This window comes from Ambystoma mexicanum, chromosome 6q (genome assembly GCF_040938575.1).
Source record: "Ambystoma mexicanum isolate Mex_15411 chromosome 6q, UKY_AmexF1_1, whole genome shotgun sequence".
NCBI classification, from domain to species: domain Eukaryota; kingdom Metazoa; phylum Chordata; class Amphibia; order Caudata; family Ambystomatidae; genus Ambystoma; species Ambystoma mexicanum.
Window position 1 is genome coordinate 1644855228 of NC_090937.1, and position 18532 is coordinate 1644873759.

The 18532-nt window shown below is 45.1% G+C and overlaps 1 protein-coding gene across 6 annotated transcripts in view; it reads left to right on the forward strand.

The window, feature by feature from the left end:
* Positions 1-653: 653 nt before the first annotated feature.
* The window catches only part of LOC138516963 (uncharacterized), a 530457-nt gene continuing 512578 nt past the window's right edge, over positions 654-18532 (forward strand). For 3 of the 6 annotated variants that reach the window (XM_069632439.1, XM_069632438.1, XM_069632442.1), the window contains exon 1: positions 1049-1236. The gene's annotated coding sequence lies outside the window, so the exon portion shown is untranslated. Of the gene's footprint in view, positions 675-1047; positions 1237-4209; positions 4231-18532 lie in introns of those variants that run through there. The other 3 variants (XM_069632440.1, XM_069632443.1, XM_069632441.1) reach the window with 3 other exon arrangements.

Consider the following 18532-nt stretch of genomic DNA (forward strand, 5'->3'; position numbering starts at 1 on the left):
TCCTTGCGCAAGGGCGTTTTTGGGGGCGTAACTGGCGCTGCTGCAGGGTCGCAGCGCCACTCTGCACCAAGGTTTGTTTTGGAGGCTAAAATCCATGAATACGCTGTGCGCGGATATCGATTTTGGCGCACGCGGCTGGCGCAGACATTCGCATGCGTACACTGTGCGCCAACCGCGTGCGCCACTTTTGTGTGAAATTCTATGAATTACCCTGTAAGTTTTCAAGGGCTGTTACCTCAGGGTTTGATGCGCCTTACAAATAATAAACAAATGCAAAATGCGCATGCCAACCTTGTGAATCACCTGGGGGCATGGGGTATATTTTGTTACGGGAAGCCAGAGAATTAAATGTCCCCATGGCACTACTTTGGGGCGAGGGATCCTTCAGGCGGGAGAAAGTGGAAAGCAGCAGCATGTTTGGCAGAGCAGGTTTGGCAGCAGCAGCAGGTTTGGCAGCAGCATGTTTAGCAGCAGCATGTTTGGCGGCAGCAGCAGCAGGTTTGGCAGCAGCAGCAGCAGGTTTGGCAGCAGCATGTTTGGCGGTAGCAGCAGGTTTGGCAGCAGTAGGTTTGGCAGCAGTTGGTTTGGCGGCAGCAGCATGTTTAGCAGCAGCAGGTTTGGCAGCAGCATGTTTAGCAGCAGCAGGTTTGGCGGCAGCAGCATGTTTGGCAGCAGTAGGTTTGGCAGGTCGTGTGTGTGTGTGGAAACGAGGGGACTTGGTGGGTGCCAGCAGTGCCGGGCAGGCACGGGGGCGGTGGGACCGGTGCAGGCCAGCCCGGCCCCTCAGCGGGCCCGGCCCGGCCTGCGTGCGCTCATCCGTTCCTTCTCGGGATCGGGCCTGCTGGAGCGCTGGGGCGGGAAGGGTCGGCGCGTTCCTTGGAGGCCGAGTGCTGCCTGGGCGGCTGGGTCTCTGGGGCCTGCGTGGCCCGGGCGCGGCCCCTATCCGAGTCCCCGGCACAGCAGCGGCCCGGAGCCGCGGGCGGGCGGGCGGGCGGGCGGCGTGACAGGGAATGGGGCGTAACGGAGGAGGGAGGCCGCGGCTGCTCTCAGGGGGAGGAGAGTGGGAGGGCGCAGGCGGGCAGGAGGCAGGGAAGGCCGGCCTCCCCGGGCGGGCCTCGCCGCCGCCGCCGCCACCAGTGCGCTCGCCCTCTCTCGCCTGACCTGGAACCGATCCCGTGCACTTCCTCCCGAGTCACCGGAGCCCGGCCCCAGGCCCCAGAGCAGCAGCAGCAGCAGGTGAGCCGAGCCGAGCCGGGGGCGCCTGTGGGGCCGCCCTCCCGCCCTCCTCAACCCGCGGCCCACATCCGACTGAGGGGCCCCGGTGCCCCGAGCCGCCACCCTGCCCCGCCCGCCCCGCATGCCGGGACCCGCCGCCCCCACACGCGGACAGGCCGCGGCCACAGGCCGGCACTCCCGAGAGATCCGCGCCCGCCACCGGGAGGCCCTGCAGCTGCCGCACGCACCCCGTCACCGTGTCAGCCACTCAAGGGCCTTCCCGCACCCGCCACACTGGGCCCCACAGCTGCCACGCACCCGCCACACGGGGCCCACAGCTGCCACGCACCCGCCACACTGGGCCCCACAGCTGTCAAGCAAGCCCCTTCTCACATCCACCACCCGGGGCCCCTCATCTGTCTCACACACTGCCAAGAATCGGGGGGGGGGGGGGCGGGGCCCCTCTCGTACTGTTACTCAAGGCCCACACTCTCACATCCTGCACCTGTGGCCCTTCAGCTGTCTCGCATGCACACTGCCATGCAACGCCCTGGTGCACAGGCAAGCTCCCCCTGCACCATCAATTCAAGTGCACAAACTCGCAAATGCACACTGTTAGCCAACACCCTGGCACATACACAGGCTCCACCAGCACCACTTGGATCCCATAACTTCACACATACAGGCTACCCCAGCACATCACACACGGAGACCATGAGCTATCGCACATACACACTTCCTCAAGGCCCCCTCGCATACACAGGCTTCCCCAGCACCACATAAACGACCAGTGGCCAACCGTTTCCCCTTAGTGGTCACGCATGCAAACACTGCCAGGCAACCCCCTCACACGTACATTCGCCCACATCCCTTACTCTCACATGCACCACCACAGTCCCGTTAACTCTCACACAGACACTGGCATCCAACACCCTCACAGGTGCAGGATCCCCCAGGGCCACATCTTGCATCCGCCACCAGGGGTCTTCAGCTCTTACATACACACCAATACAAAACATATGCACACTCTCAAGATCTCCCTCACTGTCCAGTTGGGCCCTTCTTCACATACACAATGCCTTAAAACACCATCACATATGCAGGCTCGTCCACACTACCTGCTGCTCCTTATCCGTCTCTCACATACATACTCCCCGAACATTCCTCTCTCAGATGTGCCTCTCACATTCATATCCCTTCAGCTGTCGCATACACAATGCCATATAACTCCAGGCACACACAGACATGAGTATCAGTGACTGCCAGGGGATCCTCTTCTTACATGTTAACATTCTCGGGCATCACAAGCACTCCCTGGTACTAATCTGTCCAACCCCCTTTTCGTCACGCGCACACACATCATCACTGGTCCCCTCTCCTGCATACTCCTTAATAAGCCCTTCATCTCTCGCACATAAACACTCACTGGCAGATATCTCACACCCCAGGGTTCGAAATTGAGAGGATCTGGGAGCTATTTAGCTCAGGCTTGTCGTGTAGAAGAGCCCGTTTATCTTGAGACCAAAGGCTACTAGGAGCTACTTTTGGCTCCCCAGACCAACTGATGCTGAACAAATAGGACTGTGACATTAACTCTGTGCATTTGACACAATGTATAATTAAGAATTAGGACACACCTATGCAACATATAAGGGGTAATAAATAATGGGCAAAATGTGAAATGTGCATCTTGTGTGGAAAGTTAGATTTGCTGAATGGTATTTGCCCAGTATTCACTCTTGTTTGCTGATTAACTCCAGATATCCAGGAGCTGCTTTTAGTTCCAGCTTGTCCAATCTTCTAATTTCTATCACTGCACCCACATGTATAATAACAAGCTGTATGCCCATTATGCACGCCTATGCAATAAACACTGAAGAAAATCAAGTTGGCCGGTGTCACTGAATAGCGCAAGCATCCCTCCTCATTATGTCAATTGCAGCCCTGCATTTCTAATTGGGGGGGCCACGGAGGGATCAAACAATTTAGAGTACCCACACCTGATTGCGAAATAGTTAGATCGGCTGGCTTGCTGAACGCACCATTATTTTAAACGGGGCGTAAAATGTTCCTTAACCAGGGATAATTGTCTATTAGCGAGTAAAAAGTGGTGTGCCGTGTTTGTGTAGATTTGAGGTGGCAAAGTACTTGGTTTTTATCCAAATTGGTTTTTATTAAGTTAAGTCTTGGGCTCAACACTAAGGTGCAATCATCATGAACATTACAAAATAGCCACATTACTTTGCATCATACTCAGTACCCATGTCGCTGGGCAGCCTGAGCTGTTTGTGAACACAACATTTAACATCTATTAACCAGACGGTCTACACACCCTTAGCAAATTCTATGACTAGGCTCGAATTAAGATTGGCAAAGCAAGAGCTAAAAGAAGCTTCTGGATATCGAGCATTCACCAGTGACCAGGAGCTACCACTGGGAAACAAGGAGCTAGTACATAGCGTGCTGCACATTTTACACCATATTAGATGGAAACCTATAATTGTTATCCTATGTTTATTAGCCGTTCTGCTTTTAAATGCTTATAGATTAGTCCTAATGTTTGTTTATACATTTTCCCAAATACACAGTTACATCTACATCATTTTTGGTATCAGTTGCTGCCGGGAGCTAAAAGTAGCTCTTGGTGTCAAGTAAACCAGGCTTTTCTAGCTAACGGGCAGGAGCTAATTAGCTCTCAACTCCCCTCGATGTTGAACCCTGTATTCGAGAATCCATCTCTGCTGCTTCACAATCAACCTTCATCATAAGTGGTAGCACAGTAGCCAATACAAAGCTAGTCGATCCCTTTATGATTTCTATTGCCAAACCTATGGGATAAGAAAATGTACACATTCCTCATCAGACAAGAGTTTTATTATAGTTTTATTCATTGAGCACAGACCTAGCTTTTGGAAGCAACAGAGAGCTTCATGAGGCATTAGGGGGAGTTCACGACAAGGAAGGCGGATCGCAAGCGTGCAGGGAGCTAACTGGGGACGGTGGTCAGTTTTCCAGGTAGATCTCTTCAAGCAGCCCGGGGGGGAAACGGGTAGGAGCAGAACGCCAAGTCTTAGGTTAGGTTGGGGAGTGGCGGTTGTGTGGCCTTAGTAGCCAAGGGGGGTATTCCTTGGCAATGGGGTTCGGAGGAGGGGTTTGCGTTTATTTTTCTGACATTAAGAATTGAGAGTGTGGGTCTGGTATTAACAGGAAGCAGGTTCCAGAGCCTGGGGCATAGATGGAGAACGCCAGTCTCCTGCTTCTTTCCTTTCTGCGCAGCCTTAGTTTGAGTTGGCACATGTCCTGCTTCTGGTGGAATGTAAATCTATGGAAATACTGAGCTTCTCAGCACGATAGCTTTGGGGCTTGAGCGCAACAGGATTGTAGATGATGTAGCAGGATTTGAAGGAGTGGTGCATGTGTGAAGCAGGAGTCGGTGCAGTTTGATGAGGGTCAGGTGATGTGGTTGAATCATTAGCTACACGGAATGCTTTTATTTGTGCAATACATGCAAAGAATCTATTCTATAGTGCATAACGCAGGCTGCATAGTCGCCCATCTCGCTCATGGCTGTATTGCTTGTGAGCCTTGGTGCTCTCCACATAGATGTGAAACAACTGATCTACGAAGTTTGATAGGTAGCCACTCGAAATAATAGGATTAATCGGGAGGATTAATAACTGCAATAACTTCCAGCTATCTGTGAACTCTTATGTTTCAAATACATATTATGGCATTTTAGCCCCTAAAATCATGTTGTAGAAAATTACAAATTACTGTTTATATTGATAATCCCATTCTTTGACATTTTCCAGGGACAAATGATTGAGGTTGTGAATTCTCTTATGAGTGAAGGTGAAAATTGTGATGTAACCCTAGGCAGTGATTTTAATTTTACCTCTGTCACTAATTAGTCAGTAGATAAAAAAAGAACAAAAATCCCTCCATTTTAATAAATGGAAGTCATTGATGCGTTCTTGGGGCCTACACATACGCAATGGGAATATAAGGGGGGATTTCGAGTGCCAAAATACACTGTCGCTCCTCATGTATCAATTCCTTTTTTGTATCAGATGAATTATTTATGGAATGAACGTTAACATTGAGACCCCTCGCCTAAGCGACTGTATGTTAGTGTCGACTTTTGGAGCTATGACTAACATTTGTTCGGTTGGTACACTAACAAATTTTCGTGTGAATAATAAGAAAATTGTAATTACTTGGCCCCCAAATAAGGTAGACGCAATTAATCACTGACTGCATTCTAATACCACACTTCATGGGAAGATGGGTGTACTGCTCTTCAGGTAGTTATTTACCTCCTTTATTAAAATCGATTGAGTGAACTGCCTAATACTAGACAGGAATTTATGTTTAGGAGACAATTTGGGACCCTGTCGTGGCTAGTAAGAAAAAGCAACCAAAAATAAAGCGTAAATTGGTGAGCTCTTGAATTGATACAGTGGACAGTAAAATCATGAATGTGCGTAAATAGAGATAAGCCTATAATAAATGGATCAAACCACATAGGCACACCTTAGCACAACGAGAGCAGTAAGCATTTTACTTTGAGTTCTTGTAATTTTTGGTCATTAATCTGGAATCTGGACAGTACTCCAGCCGCTATCCAGGCAGCCACTGCTTGAGAAATCTATTTTGTGACCTCTATAAAGCTCCTAACAGTATAGATCCTATGGTTATTGGAGACGAACCATGGACAGCACAATTTGGTATTGATACCATAAGGTTACTTATTAAGGCTTCTATGTCAAGAGTGCCAGGGCCAAATGGCCTAAGTAACATAGTGTTAAAAAATGCTACAGATATATGGGCTACTATCCTGTATATAGTGTTACAAGATATAATCCGTAAGCGGAAAACCTGAGAAACGTGGAAAATCTCCTGCATTATTCTGATATGCATGAAAGGGGAAAAGGAGAACCCAATGAATTATCAACCAATTGCATTGTTGAATGCGGACAGCAAGTTATTTGGGGCACTCATACTGAATGAACTGGATGCATGGACAAACCAGTCTGGTCGCCTTGCTAAATTTCAAACTTGCTTTAGACAGGTCCATAGCACTATCCTCAGTGGATTTTTAATTCATTCACTGGCACAGTCTGCAAACCAGAGTCAAGATAGGCCCCTTTACGTTGCGAGTATAGATATTTCCATTGAATTCTAAATGGTAAATCAAGCTATGGTGGAAATTAAAACAACGGGGCCTCCGCGAGTGTCTGAATATCTTAATTTGTTGTCATACGGGTGTTAAATTGAAAGTTGGGTTGAACATGTAGGGGGACACCACAAAAGAAGTTGACTGTAAGAACAGTTTACGGCAGGGTGTGTTGGCCCCCTCCCTTTCAACTTGTATGTCTTTAGATATGGGTGAAGTATTGTTAGAATTGTTGCAAAGTTTATTTTGTTTCTCCGGTCATGGGTACTTCAAAAATGTGCTGGTTAACAATATGCTGACAATGTCCTATTGTTGGACTATACACAGATGGGGCTCCAACGACATCTACCGTCTCACCCAACGAAGGAGGACCTTAACTCAAAACTGGTTGATAAAGTGACGGGTTTCATTTTCCAAATGAAACGAAGTACTCCTAGATACGGTCACCTTTCTGTCCATCCTTTACTACATTTCTACCTAGTGCCAAATCCCCCCTCACCTCCCAAATGGGTTTGACATTTTATATTTCATATTTGGCAGATAAGATTGACTTGGGCCAAATGAGGGAAACGTTTGGAAATGGACTCTTAGCCTTCCAAATTCGATCATACGTCATGAATTAGGGCTGATCTCACAGAATGATTCCATTGGCGCATTCTACATTTCTATAGGAAAATGCTTGTGCCTATCTAGAACTCCCTATTTGAGGATGTAGCGCATCATAATTGGGGAAACAAGAGTGTTTGTCCAATACATATATTTAGGACAAGAGCAGGAATCATTATAGCAGACGGTGTGATAACATCGATACTCCTTGAGAATCCAGGGGCGACAAAAGGATATTCTTTAACAAAGATTGGTCAGATACTAGGGTTGGTATACTGAAATGCAAATTATACAGCTATTTAAAATGGGATTTACGCAATCTGGGTACTGTTCTGAAACATCTGTCCACTATACCTAATTCTCACGCGTGCACAGTTTTTGAGAATTAGAGTAAATGCGCTATTCACAGGTGACATCAATTCTATTATAAGTGGGGTGGTAGTCCCAAGCAGTATGTGTACTTACTGTAAAGAATTGGGATTAGTGGAACATTTAATTCACGATGTTACTGAATGTCCAGGTCTGCAGCAGCCAAGATGTCTGTTTAATACATTTATTGATGACATTAGCTGGATCAACTCGCAGGCCTTTTGGCAATAAATTGTTTCTGGATAGGAATTGTGCTTAACGCTCGCACTGCTTAGGTTTTTTATTGTATTGTCATTTATATAGCGCCATTTCCCAATGTCCTCAATGCGCTTCGTGGTTAGAACGCCCTCGGGTACTGAAGTCTTTGTATGAGAGATTCTAAGAGTTAACTTTAAGATGCACAAGTGCATTCTGACGGGTTGGGGCTCAGGAGGGATGGCTAGGCTCCACTAAGCAGTCCAAGAGATCGGGCATGTCGGCGGGTGCTGTTGGTGGTTTAGGATAGAGTGTTAGTGCAGGAGATTCAATGTGTGGTCAGCTAGACTGACCTTTTCGTAGGTTGTCGCTGTATACTAATGGCAGGTGTTGAGGCTTGTCAGGGTGTACGTTTGGACGGCTATGGGAGCTGCTAGACCGGATTTCCATAGCAATAGCTACATTGTATAGTGCATGGAAGGGGAGCTGTGTCTGTTGCATGTGTCCACAGATGTGGTGCGAGTTATTCATACCTTAAACTATGATGGAGTTCATCTTCAATGTCGTTTTCCTAGGTTCAAAGTGATTGGCTGGTCTCGCCAGCTGAGGTCTCCCTAGATTTGAGAGCCTGGGCAGTGGGTGGGGGCCCAGAGGGACGTGTCAGGTAGGTGATGTACAATTGTCTGTGGGGGTGGGGAGGAAGGCAGAGTTTCACAGTGTAGCCCTGCGAATGCTGTCGGCATCCACAGTGGTTTGTAGGGATAGGTGTGTTGTTGGCTTTGGGCCAGTGCTTCTGTGCCCGGGTCAATCACAGCATAGGATGCGAGAGGATTTCAAGAGGAGAAAAGAAAGAGCCATGAATGCAGGTGATTTATATTGTGGACGTGTGGTGGCAGAGAGTTCCTTCCTATGGGAAGATCAGCCCGTGGATGCGTAGGTGTAAGAAACAGGTTCTGGTTACGGAGTTGATGTGTTGGGAGAAGGGATAAATCAGTGTCCAGAGTGCACCCAAGGTTTTTCAGAGAGGTGGAGGATGCCGGGGGCACGAGGGGTGCGGCTATAGAGTGAGGCCAGGGGATAGGTTGGGGAAAGAGCGCAGTTTTCTTGCAGACTAGGCCGTGGAGGTCGCAGCTCTTCAAAGGTGGCGCAAATTGCAGTTGGTCTTGGGCCCATTAGTCCAAGGGAGGAAGTCGTTGTGTTAGAATGTGATTAAATTAGAGGTCCTAAATGAGAATTAAGTGAAACTGTGGCTCGTGCAGGTCTTGAACAGTAAACGCACTAGCACTTTGTGTGAAGCGTGATTATAAAAACGTTTGGCATAACCTTTTATTGAAATTGATGTAGAAATGTTTGTCTTGGAATATATTATGTGTTTCTTACATTTTACAGACTTTGTAATGTGGGAGAAAATGGTTTCTCATTTGTGCAAAAAGTTTGTTTGTAAACTAATAGGCACTTAAAAATAGATGGCCGTGGGCTTGGAGAAAGCCATGTAGAATTCTTCGTAGGAGCCATGAAAGGGTTTGATTATGACCAAGCAACAAACAAAATCATATGTATGCATAATGCAGTAATTGGAACAGTAATCATTAATTATCAACAAAGATGCCACAACATTTAGGAACAAGGGAATAGATTCCTGGGTAAACATAAACCAATATACTGTATACATATGATTTTGTTTTCATTGAGTGCAGAGTCTTGCCTTGAGAAAGACCTGTGGAGGTCGAAACACGTGTTGGCAAATTAATCTGGAAACTGAACACGAATTGAATAAAATATAAGCATATAACCAATAGAGTCACCATTGAGCTGCTTTTGTCTATAGTATCTTGGACTAATTGTGATATGTATTCTTCCATTATTTATGTGTTTTAACTTTGTGTACTATTAGCGCATCAAATAGGTGGAGCAATTACTGAGTTTGCTTGATGTATAGTAGGTTTGAGGTGCCTACTTGTTCCACACAGGTGCAGCAACTAGTATCTTTTAATGTGAAAAGCGCTCAAGCGCTTCCACAGTCTGGCATACCTCAACTATATTGTCTCCCGCTTATAAATGTTACGTGTCAGGACCTAAAACATGGTATGTCGCTCTAATTTATACAATGCAAATTGCATTGTCTCCAAAGTTCTGGCGGATCTGAAAGGCAGGATGGTTGGGTTAGTGGGGAGTGGGGGAAAGCGCAACTTAACTTTGTTGTGTGCTTATGAACGCAGACTGGAATTGCCCCAAGCTCTGCGCGAAGCTCTATTTCTATGTGTTGTCTCAGTGTAGCAGCATTTGTGTCCAGAAAGAAGGCTTGTTTGCTTTCGGTGCATTGGCCGGGGCTCAGCTATGTAAGTTGGTTGTCTATCTGTAGTGCTCTGATGTCCCGTAGGAATGCTTTGCAGTGTGTAGGTAGCTTCGCTGCTCTGCATATTGTATGCTTGAATGAGGAGGCTGAGAATGCTAGTGGAGGGCCAAGCCAGTAAGCTTCCACCCGAGGCATCTGTTGATGTCTCAGTAAAGGCGCCTAATGACTATCTGTGCGTGGTAATGTGTGTTTAAAAAAAAAAAAAAAACATTAGGGCAAGTAGAACTTGTTTAAAACATAATGGGTCACGTGTAGTGGACACAAAGTGATATTGTTCATGTAATTTGGAAGTTTGCTTTGTGACTTGCTATGTATTGGCGTCTCATGCTCAGAAACGAATGCCTAATTTCTAGGAGCTGCTGTTAATTCCAGCTGCTCCGTTCCTTATTTCGATATCCATGTCATATGTGGGCTTGTTAATGGTTTAAATCCTTGATTTACAGGTCTGTCTTGTCTCTTGATAAATGTGTGATTATACCTGGGTACCCCCATTGTTATTGCCCAGTTTCCCTTCTTGACCCTGCCTGTTCATAAGACTGGATGAACGGACTATGGAGAATGAAAGAGAAATATTGTGGTAATTTTACGTTCTTTTTTGATCCAAATTGCACAAGTAGAGGGTCCTGGATGGGCTTACTACAGCTGAAAATGTTTAGTCTGAGACCATGGGTTTGGTTCGTACTAGAGAGAACCCCTTTGCCAAGTTTATACGAATAAGGGTGTTGGGCAGGGTTGCTGTCTCGATCTTTTTTGTCAGATTTGAATCTACCGCCTCAATTGAGTAGAATTGTCCCACCTGCATTAAAGGGCACAAAATATCCAGCACCATTATATGCAGATGATACAATCCTGGTGGACCCTACCGCAAAGGGCCTGGGACATAGCCTGAAGTATGCGGCTAGTTATTTTGGGGGTCATGGCCATGAGCTTAATTTGACAAAAAACAAAATAGTGGAATTTGGGAAGGATCCATCAAGCCATGAGTGGTCTCAACGCATACCTATATGGGTATTCTGTTTTCTAACTTCTGTAGTTGGGCTCCTCTGCATAGTGGAAAAAGGTTGTGGGCTGGTCTGATTATATAAATTGTGTGGCAGTAGACTAGACCAGTGTATGAAATGGTGGTTGTGAAATATGGGGTCTCTCCTCCAATTGTGCGACATTCACAATGCGTTCCTGAGGAAGGTTCTTGGTTTAGCACCTAGTACGCTGGGTGAGACACTGCAGCTTCAGTTGGGATAAAGTAGTAACATGAAGGTTCTAGTAGGAACAAAACATTTTAGAATTCCTTAAAAATCAAAAATAAAATCATTTTGGTCTGGATAATCTGATATCATCAATGCAGTAAGTGAAAGACCGGCTCTTTTACCACTTGTTAAATATCCATGGTATCAAAAGAGTAGCACTGTTGAAACACAGAGGCTATGACTCCACCCAGGTCCACAATGATGGGTGAAACGAGAGCGACCTGAGTAACGGAGCCAGCATTTTAGAGCACACCAATGGCATTGAGTTTTCTAAACACGTTTTCTAGATTCGCGCCAAATGGCCCCTTTTTGGTAAATTAACTATTTAAACTGAGTTCCCCTGAATATAGGAGGAACACGTTAATTAATGATCAGAAAGAACGTTCTTTCTCTAAAGGGCTGCTGTATTGGTTCGCTCTGAAATACTAGGATATGCGCTTGTGGCTCAAGCAAGAGGATGTATATTGCATTTTCTGCTGATATGTCCAAATGTTGCTGGGCCTCAGGAGACGGTGGCTTAGGAATCATTTTTCTGTTATAATTCGCAATATACTGTAGAAGTGCTCCATTTTTATACATTTTAATGTCATAAATTTTATAGCAGATGCTTGATTATGTGAACGAGGCTTTTAAAAGATATGGAACACAGTTTTCACTATTTTAGTTGTATAATTCATATTTAAGGAGTGTACCATTTGTAGATAATTGTTTTGTTGTTGAGGTTTTGTGCATTTTTTAGATTTGTTAATGGTGAAAGCCGAATAAAATTCAGTTTGACTTGGTTGATTTGAGACTGATCTGTTTGTGATTAGTTTACCATGTGATTCTCAATATGTTTTAAGCTGTTATCTCTTCCATAAGAGCTTGAATGTTTGCACGGGTTTAGTATGATTTGTGTTCCTTTCAAACGGGAAAATATTATTGAAAGAAGGAAGTTGAGAACTGTTGTATTCATTTGGTAAAATGCAGTCAAAAGGTAGAAACGTTATTTTTGTTTAGTTGGGGTTTTCCGAGGGTTTCCATGTCCAAACTACAGTAAAGACATTTTTTTTTAAAAGTATTGCGTCTGTACTTGGTCAACTAAGGCACGGTGGCCGTGGCACTCCCAGAATGGTTATCCAAGGCATAGTGGCACCCCCCAGAATGATTATCCAAGGCACAGTGGTACCCCCCAGAATGGTTAACCAAGGCACGGTGGCGTTGGCATTCCCAGAATGTTTAACCATTCAGGGAGTGCCACATCCATGGTGCCTTTTACAGGATTTACTTCAATACTACCATGGATGGGAATTACCTTATACTTGCAAGTGTCGTGAAGCAGTGCTCTAGGGAATTGAATATGTGGTGCAAAATTTGCAGTCATACTTGACACCTGGCGAGTCAGAAATGATGTTCTGCCTGTATGTATAGAATTGAGGTGGCGAGTGATGGCTAGTAGCTTTGAAATTGTTTTTGCCCCCAGATGTGCAGTGATGGACAAGTTCAAATGTCCACATTTTTGTGTTTCACTGATCTTGATAGAGTGCTTATTGCGAGCATATTCGCCATGGTTCCTTACATTGGACGTGTATACCGCATTGTGCTAATGTACTTCATGACGTATTTCATGAGTGAATATTGAATTTGACTGCATAGTTCCTTATTAGGATATTTATTGTGCGCAAACCTAGCTTTGGTGAGCGCTTTACAATCATTGCGGAAGAACACAGCGAGGGAAGCAAAGAAGAAGGTCGCGGGAGCTAACTGAGGAGTGCAAGGGATCTACAAGAAACCAGGGGAGGGAGGCGGTAGGGAGCAGATCACTGAATCCCAGGTAGAGTGGGGAGCGCAGGGTGTGTGGACCTAGTAGTTTGGAGGAGCCATTCCTTGAATAGGAATCTTTCTTGAACTGTTGAAGCAATGGGGCATGTCTGATGTGGACGGGGAGGAGGTCCAGGGATCTTGGAGAGTAGACTGAGCAGGCCTGTCTTCTGGTTCTTACCTTCCTGCACTGTCAGTTCTAGTCTGCACATTACCTTACTCCAGTCAGACCCTCCAGCTTATTGCGATTTTGCGATCCCGCAAAATGCCGCGAAAACGGCCGTTTTGCGCAAAATGCCGCAAAAATGGCCGTTTTGTGCAAAAACAGCATCTTTTAAAAAAAAAAAATTTTTTTTTTTTTAAGTAATCTGCAAAAATTACTGTTTTGAAAAAAAGAATCCTCAGGGTGCCAGGTGCTCAACTTTTTTTTTTTGTTTTTATTTACACAAGAAATGAAATCACTTGCGCCCCAAAAATTGCAGCCCAATCCACAAGGGACACATGAATGGGCACATTTTATATGCGCGCCCATTCTGATGGCCTTTTTCACCTCCTTGATCAAATAAAGTGGCGTTTCTGTCAATTTAAAAGCACATCCCTCATTTCCAAGCAAGATGCACTTTTAAATGTGCAGAAATTGTAGGCAACCCTACGCGCACGGGATGTGGGGCTGCCACTGCATGACAGGGTCTTTCCTGACCCTGTCATGCATTTCTTTTAAGGTATGAACCGCTGCTGAGTCGCTTGCATTTCTGTTCCTCAAACAGGATAAAAATGCATTTTTTGGGTCACATTTTACAGCGGCAGGCACCTCGAGTGCCTGTCCCTGTGAAAGGCGCTGGGAGCTTGCAGAACACTGTCGGGAGAGCGATTCTATTCAAAGTACTCCCCATTTTGATGACAAAAATCTATCGAATGTTACAATTTGACCAATTACGTGCAGTACTATTCGATCGATTTTTATAAATACTGAACATGTGTTGCGGGGGTGTCACCCGCTCCCCTTGTTTAGTATTTTTGGTCTAGGGTGGTTGCAGAAGTGTTTTCCCCTTTTTCCTCAAAATTGGAGGCGGGGACAGAAAAAAAAGGAAAATAACGAAAAAAGGACCCTGCAGAGTCGGATCCGACCCGCGTTAGAGGGACGGATCCGACCCGCGTTAGAGGGACGGATCTGGCACCGCAGGGTTGCAGGGGAAGCTGCAGCGACCAAGCGGTTAAGTAGGGGAGGGGGTCGGGTGGTGGTGAAAGGTACATTTTGGGTTGTTTGGCTGAAGTGCAAATCAATTTGCAGCAAAATTGACTACGGTCAATTCCGCCGCAAATAATTACACTTCGGTCAAACAACCCAGAACACCATTCAAGGCAGCTGCCAGGCACAATTTGCGCTACAGCTCAAGCCTGTGGAAATGCGCCGGTCACCTTTGAGAATAAGGTGACCTGCTCATTTCCAAAAATGGGTTGTCTAAAAATAGCATATCCTCCGTTCTTTTTTTAAATGCCCCCTCATTTGAGGAACTGGGACAAAATCTACATTTAAAAAAAAATAATAAAAATGGTTACACTATGAGAGAGAGGGAGAGTGATGGGTGAGATGTGAAGTGATGGGCAAGAAAGCAGAGGAAGAGCAGTGGGTCAGAGGAGGAAGTGCTGTACAAGAGAGCAGAGGAAGCAGTGATGCGGTGGGCCAGAAATCTGAGAGCGAGCAGAGGTACAGAAAGTAGAGGAAGCGGTTGGCCAGAAAGAGGCAGTGAGCTGCAGATTGGGAAAAAGGATGAGGGAAGAATGTGATAGAATGGGAGAAAAGATGCAAGATGCAGAAGCAGCACAAAAGAATGAAGGACTGTATATTGAGGGAGGAATTGTAGAGTGTAAGGTGTGAGTTGGGAGTATGATTTGGAGTGTGGCAGAGGCTGGGCAGTGCAGATTGTGACTTGACAGTGTGACATAGCACGTGAGTATTTGTATGACAGAGTGAGAGGTTAAGGAATGTAAGTTATGATGGAGAGTTGGTGAGATGTTTGTGGGTGTTTGGGGGATTGGAGAACATAGAAGGGGAATATTTTCAGGATTACAATTGATAATGATCAATTTAGTTAATACTATTAAATAGGCATGAACATTAAACCAGAAATGTAGCCAAATCAAACACTGTTCTGCCAAGCCAGAGACATCTGGGACTCTTCCTATTAAATTAATACAAAAGACACATAATAATGATACCCTGGCTCTCTTCTAGCCTTGCACTCTACCTATTTCCTGCAATGTGGCAATCTTACACCCTCCAGTTAATACAAAATGTCCCGCAAAAATGCTGCAATAAATAAAGGTTTGTGCCGCAAAATTTGCCATTTCATGCCGCACAATTTGTCATTTCATGCTGCAAAATCCTGGAAGGTCTGAGTCTCCTGGTGGATTGCGGGCCTCCGGAGATGCTTAGTTACTCATTGACGTAGCTTGGGAACTTCAGTGCAACATCCTTGTAGATGATGCAACAGGATTTGAAGATGTTACGGGCTTGCAGCAGGAGCCAGTGCAGTTAGATGAGGGTCAGAGTGATGTGGTGAAATTTGCAAAGACTTTTAATAATTGTCTTGTGTGTATTGCAAAAGTATGAATGTACCTGCATATTCGGAGCTTCTCTTCCCGTTCCCAGTTGTTGCTGCATGTATTTATTTTGTGTGCATTGTATGTGCTTAAGTGTAATATGCGTATGTATACACTGTGCGTACTGAATGTAATGTTTGTGGACTCTTGGCGTATGAATATTCCTTCCCTGTGTGTTGTCTGTACATGTTGTGTCCCTGTTTGTGCCCACTTAGATGCTGAATGGATTGTACGTATGTTTGCTTATTCTTAGTTTGTTGTCAGTAATCCTGGTGGTGGCTTGCATGCACCAACTAATAGTAGACCTATTTGGTACTCCGCAGGTACAGTTATTTTATGATCTATATATACATTTTGGGGATTTGAAGAATCGCAGGTAATTTTAAGAATGTATTTGAATACATGGTGGCGGGGGGGATCTCCAATGTAAAATGCAGCTTTCCACATGCCCAGTAAGCGTCAACAGATTTGGCACAGGAGTTTAAAGGATAGTTCCGGGACTTTTTTTTTATTGTTCCTATGGTTCGGCCATGTGTTTTTAAGCATAAATCGGTAGATCGTAGAAAACTTTCCTATGGACCTTACCCGACTTTTCGTCCGTTAACGCACTCGAAAACATCCGCCATTTTATGATAATCCTCTCACTTGCCGCATCGCCCTGGCTCACCTGCTTTTGCGGCACTAAATCAAATCCCCCGCCCCTGAAACAGACTTGATCAAAACATTCATATTCCCCGCCTCTATCCGTGACGTGACTGAGCTGCGTAGGCAAATGCGCCCAGGCGTCTTCTACGCGACTCCACAGAGAACCAGGAAATCAACACAGATGAGCTCAAACAACACAGCGCGCCACAATTGGGAATATGAAACTGTACTTTTAAATTAAACCGCAAGATTGTAAATTTGGTAAAGTACATTTATTTGACATCAAATGTTTTGAGAATATTCAGCGATTAGCATTTTTATTTGCTCACGTTCCAAAAAGTTCGTTTCGAGGCACACGATGTTCCTTTGCTGTACACAGGGTCTTAGATCATCTCACAATACAGCGCCACAATTCGGAATATGAAACAGTGGTTTAAAAGCAAACGGCAAGATTGTACATTTGGCAAAGTACATTTATTTGACATCAAATGTTTTGAGAATATTCAGCGATTTGCATTTTTATTTGCTCACGTTCCGAAAAGTTCGTTTCGAGGCACACAATGTTCCTTTGCTGTACACAGGGTCTTAGATAAATGATTTTTTATTTGCTCTCGATCCAAAATATTTCGTCTTGAGGCAAGCGATGTTCGTGTGCAGTAGACAGGGTGTTGGTTTACGATAAAATAAGCTCTTCGGTCGCACTGATAATCGCATGGCTATTCCAACAACGAGGCACTAGCGCACCACAACGGTCTGTATGTTGCATCTAGCCGTTAGTACCGCGTAAGGGCATACTTGTACTTGGCGATCGTCCCACAAAATGGTCAGGGTGCTAACGTTGTTCACGCGGAGAAGCAACTGGCGATTATAGAAGCCATCCGCCGGTGTCTGGTACTCGTGACACAGACAATAATGGACGATGTATCTATTTGAAAAACATAAAAAAAGGAAATTAGTCTCACCATCAGATCTTTATTAAAATTATTCATTTTATATATTAGGTCTGGAAATTATTTCATAGCTAGGACAGTGCAACTGGGTTTTATACGTCAAGGGGGGCTGTAGGATACTGAGACAGTCCCCCAGTGCAGGGGTTGACAGGGAGTGCAGGTGGAGAGTGGAAGGGCCCAGGACCGAGGTCGCAGACAGTGGACAAGTTGTAGCAGGGGAGAGGGAGAGAGAAAGCAGAAGCAAAGAGGAAGGTTTGGAGGTGCTTCCGTAAAAGGAGACGGTTCTCCCCAAGATAGTGCGCGGTACAAAACAATATGCCACATAGAATGAACAAGTACAACTTAACCCGTCTTTAAAGCTACTGTATAGTAATTAAATTGCGGTATAAACTCATCTAAAGAGTTACTTACATTATATTTGCATTTTCCATTGTGTCTGTGCGTAGGGCAGCCCCGAAATACCACTCCTTCTATGCCGACGTTTTATTTCTTCTAATGAACGAACATGAAATGGCTTTCGTTTCTGAAATTATATTCATTATCGTTTCTTACGTGGTCCCGGCCTGTCAAGGTCAAATAACAATAGAACCTTATACTGAGTCGTGGGCCATTCTGGCACCCGAGAAAAAATCAAAGCAGCTGACCTTCACTTTGAACGAACACACATTCCTAGTTAGCTACATTCAGTGTAAGGCCGTCTTACAGGACTTGAAATTTACACTCCATCTTTGCATTTTGTCTGCGTGCTTTGCTGCCCCACAGAACCATAAATACGGAGACATTCTATATTTTTGGAAAAATCATTTATATTACTGTTTGGTTTAATTTAATGCGCAAATGAACAAGGTTGGATATATAAACATATTCAATGGGCCTGCGACATGAGGAGACTCGAGAGAACAGACAATCAAATTACAATCATTTAAACCGTGATGTGTATTTCTCAATGAGCTCTTCTTTAGGTGGACATGGAACAGAGGCAATGTTGGGTGGCAATGCAGTTGTCACCTGCACAGGTTCGTTCACAACTCCATTTATGTGCCTATCTAGGACGTCAACAATAAGTCTCTCAATAAACTCATATTGCATATCCTCAAACACTGGTTTGATCACCCATTGTTTACTTCTTTTAGTGAAGGCCTTATTGTAGCGAAGCGTCCCTAAAGTTCCGGTCGTCCTACTTTGTTGACGGCCGACATTATGGTTATGTGCCAAGACCGCTAAAAGAGTCCGATTTATCATGCCCTCCATGCCAAAATGCAATCGTTTTGGCCTGTACTTTAGGCACATATTGTGGAACACCTCCAAATCTCCTGTGTGGCAGAATTCCGTGAGTCCCCTCAAAGCTTTTGTTATAGTTTTATCAAAT